Raw genomic sequence first — 6,249 nt, 5'->3', positions numbered from 1 at the left:
ATTTATTGTCAAATTGGCTAACATATAGGGTGTAAAGTGTGCTCTTGGTTTTGGGGGTAGATTCCTGTGGTTGATCGCTTACATACAACACCCAGTGCTCATCCCAAGTTCCCTCCTCAATGCCCATCACTCATTTCCCCCTCTCTCCCATCCCCCGATCCACCCTCAGATTGTTCTTTGTATGTAAGAGTCTCTTATGGTTTTCCTCCCTTCCTCTCTGTTTGTAACATTTTTCCCCCTTTCCTTCCCCCAGGGGTCTTAAGTTTCTCAAGATCCACATATGAGTGAAAACATAGGATATCTGTTTTTCTCTGACTTATTTCACTTAGCATAATACCCTCCAGTTCCATCCACATTGTTGCAAATGGCAAGATTTCATTCTTTCTCATTGCCAAGAAGTATTCCTTATTTTCTTTATTCATTTATCAGTTGGACATTTGGGCTCTTTCCATAATTTGGCTATTGTTGAAAGTGCTGCTGTAAACATTGGGGTACTGTGCCCCTATGAATCAGCACTCCTGTATCCTTTGGAGAAATACCTAGTAGTGCTATTTCTGGGTCATAAGGTAGTTCTATTTTTAATTTTTTGAGGAATCTCCACACTGTTTTCCATAGTGGCTGCACCAGTTTGCATTCCCACCAACAGTGCAAGAGGTTTCCCATTTCTCCACATCCTTGCCAGCATCTGTTGTTTCTTGAGTTGTTAATTTTAGCGACTCTTATTGGTGTGAGGCGTTATCTCAGTGTGGGTTCAATTTGTATTTCCCTGATGAGTGACATTGAGCATCTTTTCATGCATCTGTTGGCCATCTGGATGTCTTCTTTGGAAAAGTGTCTATTCATGTGTTCTGCCCATTTCTTCACTGGATTATTTGTTTTTCTGGTGTTGAGTTTGGTAAATTCTTTATAGATTTTGGACACTAACCCTTTATCCGATATGTCATTTGAAAACATCTTTTCCCATTCTGTAAGTTGCCTTTGTTTTGTTGATTATTTCTTTTGCAGTGCAGAAGCTTTTTATCCTGATGAGGTCCCAGCAGTTCATTTTTGCTTTTGATTCGCTTGCCCTTGGAGACATGTTGAGCAAGAAATTTCTGTGGCTGAGATCAAAGAGGTTGTTGCCTGCTTTCTCCTCCAGGGTTTTGATGGTTTCCTGTCTCACATTCAGGTCTTTCATCCATTTTGAGTTTATTTTTGTGTATGGTGTAAGAAAGTGGTCCAGGTTCATTCTTCTGCATGTCACTGTCCAGTTCTCCCAGTACCACTTGCTAAAGAGACTTTTTTTCTCATGGATACTCTTTCCTGCTTTGTCAAAGATTAGTTGGCCATACATCTGTGGGTCCAATTCTGGGTTCTCTATTCTATTCCATTGGTCTATGTGTCTGTTTTTGTGCCAATGTCATACTGTCTTGATGATTACAGCTTTGTAGTAGAGGCTAAAGTCTGGGATTGTGATGCTTTCTGCTTTTATTTTCTTCCTGAATATTACTTTGGCTATTCTGGGTCTTTTGTGGTTCCATACAAATTTTAGGATTGCTTATTCTAGCTTCGAGAAGAATGCTGGTGGAATTTTGATTGGGATTGCATTGAATGTGTAGATAGCTTTGGATAGTATTGACATTTTAACAATATTTGTTCCTCCAATCCACGAGCATGGAAAGTTTTTCCATTTCTTTGTCTTCTTCAATTTCCTTCATAAGTTTTCTATAGTTTTCAACATACAGATCTTTTATAACTTTGGTTAGGTTTATGCATAGGTATTTTATGGTTCTTGGTGCAATTATAAATGGGATCTATTTCTTTATTTCTCTTTCTGTTGCTTCATTATTGGTGTATAGAAATGCAACCGATTTCTGTACATTGATTTTGCACCCTGCAACTTTGTTGAATTCATGTATCAGTTCTAGCAGCCTTTTGGTGGAGTCTTTTGGGTTTTCCATGTAAAGTATCATGTCATCTGCAAAAACTTAAAGTTTGACTTCTTCTTTGCCAATTTTGATGCCTTTTATTTCGTTCTGTTGTCTGATTGCTGACACCAGGACTTCCAACAATATGTTAAACAACAGTGGTGAGAATGGACATCCCTGTCGTGTTCCTGAACTCAGGGGGAAAGCTCTCAGTTTTTCCCCATTGAGGATGATATTAGCTGTGGGCTTTTCATATATGGCTTTTATGATGTCTAGGTATGTTCCTTCTACCATGACTTTCTTGAAGGTTTTTATTAAGAAAGGATGCTATGTTTTGTCAAATGCTTTTTCTGCATCTATTGACAGGATCATATGGTTCTTATCCTTTCTTTTATTGATGTGATGTATCACATTGATTGATTTGTGAATTTTGAACCAGCTCTGCAGCCCAGGAATGAATCCCACTTGATCATGGTGAATAATTTTTTATATGCTTTGAATTCGATTTGCTAGTATCTTGTTGAGAATTTTTGCATCCATATTCATCAGGGATATTGGCCTGTAGTTCTCCTTTTTTGTGTGAGGCCTCTGGTGGCTTCATAGAATGAGTCTGCTAGAACTCCCCTGGGAAGCCATCTGGCCCAGAAGTCTTATTTGTTGGGAGATTTTTGGTAACTGATTCAATTTCTTCACCAGTTATGAGTGCAACCTTTATTCTTAAAACAGAAGAAGCTTCCCTGTAAAAGCAGTATCTTTATAACATTTTTAACTTTAGTATTCCTCTCCCTTTCACCCTTTCCTTCCATCAGAATCCACAGCAACCTCCTCATAATCCTTCTCAGGCAGCCATGTCCTCACAAGCCTCAGAAGACTCTCCTTCCTCCATTCCCTCACCCACATACTAGTGAACAAAGGCATGCTTGGTATATATCAGGTCAAACTTGTGGTCCAAGGGATCCCAGGCCTCAGCAATGACTGTGGTGTTGGTCAGCATGCACACAACTCTCTGTACTTTGGCCGGGTCTCCACCAGGTACCACGGTGGGAGGCTGGTAATTAATGTCAACTTTGAATCCAGTGGGTACAAGTCCACAAACTGGATGGTGCGCTTGGTCTTGATGGTGGCATTGACAATAGTGACATCTTTGGGAACCACATCATCACAGTACAACAGGCAGCAAGCCATGTATTTACCATTTCACCATCTGGTTGGCTGGCTCAAAGCATGCCTTGGTGATCTCTGCTACAGAAAACTGCTCATGGTTGGCTTTCTCAGCAGAGATGACAGGGGCATGTGTGGTCAGAAAGAAGTAGATGTGGGGTCCGGAGTTCTGTCAGATCAACATTCAGGACTCCATCAAATCTGAGGGAAGCAGTGATCGAGGACACAATTTGACCTATCAAACTATTCAGGTTAGTGTATGTTGGGCATTCAATATCCAGGTTCAAAAAAAAAAAAAAACCACACACACACAACTTTTTTTTAATGTTTATTTTTGACAGAGACCGAGCATGAATGGGGGAGGGGCAGAGAGGGAGACACAGAATCTGAAGCAGGCTTCAGACTCTGAGCTGTCAGCACAGAGCCTGACATGAGGCTCAAACTCACGAACCGTGAGATCATCATCTGAGCTGACGTCAGATGCTTAACTGACTGAGCCACCCAGATGCCCCAGTATCGAGGTTTATTTGACAGATGTCATAGATGGCCTCATCATCTACCATGAAGGCACAATCAGAATGCTCCAGGGTGGTGTGTGTAGTGAAGATGGAGTTGTAGGGCTCAACTACAGCAATGGAAACCTGGAGGGCTGGGTAAATAGAGAACTCCATCTTGGACTTCTTGCCATAATTGACAGAGAGATGTTCCATCAGCAGGGAGGTAAACCTGGAACCAGTTCCCCTTCCAAAGCTATGGGAAACCAAGAAGCCCTGAAGACCTGTACACTGGTTGGCCAGTTTCCAAATTCGGTTCAAGACAAGGTCACTGATCTCCTTGCCAACGGTGTAGTGCCTTCGGGTTGGCAGCATCTTCCTTGCTTGTGATGAGCTTCTCAGGGTAGAAAAGCTGGAGGTAGGGGCCAGGGCCAGTGTGAACTTCATCAATGGCTGTGGGTTCCAGGTCTACAAACACCACCCCGGGAACGTGCTTGCCAGCACCTGTCTCACTGAAGAAGGTATTTAGGGGTCATCTCCTCCCTTAATGGTCTTGTCACCTGTCATCTGGTCATTGGACTGGATGCCGTATTCCAGGCAATAGAACTCCTAACAGGCATTGCCAATCTTAACACCAGCCTGGCCAATGTGAATGGGGATAAATTCGTGCATGGTTGCTGCTTTATGGCTGCTGAGCAGGTGGCAGACAGGAAAAGGAGAGGTTGTTGCTTCTTACAGCAGGCCTCTTAGGGGGTCAATGTAAGAGAACACGCCTCATCATGCCCTCTTAGTGAAAGATGATTAACAGCTAACATCTCAATCAGAAGTATCATGTTCTGAAGTTCCTAGGAAATTTGTGAGGTCTGGGTTCAGATGGGATACAAGCACATCTAGCATAAAGCAAGAGCACAGACTTGAGTTCAAGTCCTAATATTTATACATACTAACTGGATGACGTTAGGCAGTTCATAACTTCTTTGTCTCTATTGCATCTGTAAAAGAGACATGAGATTTCTTTGCAGAGTTGCTATGGGGTAGAAGTGAGATAACCCACGTAAAGCAAAGTACATCAACTGTTCGGTATTTTTACTCCCTACTCTTTACCCATAGAGAGTCAGGGGACACTATTGTATTAAAGGTCACAAAGCATGCATCTACCTTTTACCAGCATATTTTCTTAATGGTCTTTGAAATAGTTTACCTTCCAAGAATGTAACCAAGAATTCAGCAGAGAAAAAAAAAAAACAATTGTATCCACAACTTAGGAACTAACATTTCTGGGGGAAAATGAAACATGAGAATGTCCTCATATGTTTTTCTATCCTTAGTTATCACCTTGCAAATCCAGTCCTGGTGTTACCTAGAACCTTTTTTTCTCTTTCCAAAATAAGTCACATGTTCTGAATTCCATTGACCCTCTGACAAAGCAGAGGAGCTTCCCATATTCAAGATTCTTGGTTGCAAGTGACAGAAAACCCTGTACCAACTGGCTTTAAATAGAAAGGAATTACACAGGTTTGCATAACCAAAACATCCAAGAGGTGGCACTATTTCAAGCACAGTTTATTGGGCGCTCAAATGCCACCAGGTCCTGGTCTCTCCATCCCTCTTTGCCTACCTTTCCTGAGAGCAGTTTCAGCAACTTCAGGTGTACATCTCATAGCAGGGAAATCCCAGTGGAAAAGAGCTTGTTAGCATATGCCCATAGGAAAGTCTAGGTCTGTCTCTGATGTCACAAAGAATCATGATGTGCTGTAAGTCAGGAGACTAGTGCCTAATTCTGACGTTAGTCCTAAAATTTGTATGATGTTGGGCAAGTCATTTGCTTCCCCCGCACCTCAATTGTCTCATTCTCAAAATAAAGGGATAAAATCTCAATGCTATCTCGGGTCTGTTGCAGAGCTAATACTTCTTCCTTGTTTCAGAGTAAAGGCTTTTCCTCTGGAGTTAGAGAATAGTGCCCTCTGATGGTCTATTCTATAGTTGCCTTTTCATTTCATTCACTGATTTACAGTTTCCAATTCACAAAGAGAAAATAGTCTGAACAAAGGTACTGTAAAATGAAATTCAATATTGACATCTATTTCATTTATATTCTCATTTTAAGATGTAAATAGGCTTGTGTCCTAACATGAGCAGTTAAAGCTATGGATTTCATATTGCTGTTTTTGCTGTGTCCATTTTCTCATGTGGTATTTTCAGTGTTGTTCAGTTATAAGTATTTGTAATCCCTTATGATTTTTTTGACCCATGTGTCGTTGAGTTACTTCATTTCTAAATCTTTGGAAATTTTCCAGGTGTCTTTTTTATTATTAATGTCTAGCAATGTGGTCATACAATATTCTGTGTGATTTAAAGCTTTAAGTTTTATTTTTTTTTAATGTTTTATTTATTTTTGAGACAGGGAGAGACAGAGCATGAACAGGCGAGGGTCAGAGAGAGGGAGACACAGAATCTGAAACAGGCTCCAGGCTCTGAGCTGTCAGCACAGAGCCCGACGCAGGGCTCGAACTCACAGACCGCGAGATCATGACCTGAGCCAAAGTCAGCTGCTTAACTGACTGAGCCACCCTGGCGCCCCTAAAGCTTTAAGTCTTAGAGTGCTCTTACATCTCAACATATTGTCTCTCTCGATGAATACCCCATGTTCACTTGAAAAGTGTATTTGACGTGTGCAGTGTGTGTTC

General features: G+C 41.3%; 1 pseudogene; it reads right to left on the bottom strand.

Moving 5' to 3' along the window:
- Nucleotides 1-2,678: 2,678 nt before the first annotated feature.
- On the bottom strand, nucleotides 2,679-4,234 carry LOC122488954 (annotated as a pseudogene).
- Between the last annotated feature and the right edge of the window lie 2,015 nt (nucleotides 4,235-6,249).

Source organism: Prionailurus bengalensis, chromosome B2 (assembly GCF_016509475.1).
Source record: "Prionailurus bengalensis isolate Pbe53 chromosome B2, Fcat_Pben_1.1_paternal_pri, whole genome shotgun sequence".
In the NCBI taxonomy this organism is placed as follows: domain Eukaryota; kingdom Metazoa; phylum Chordata; class Mammalia; order Carnivora; family Felidae; genus Prionailurus; species Prionailurus bengalensis.
The sequence above is the reverse complement of the archived record's forward strand: the minus strand, read 5'-3'. Positions and strand labels throughout refer to the sequence as shown.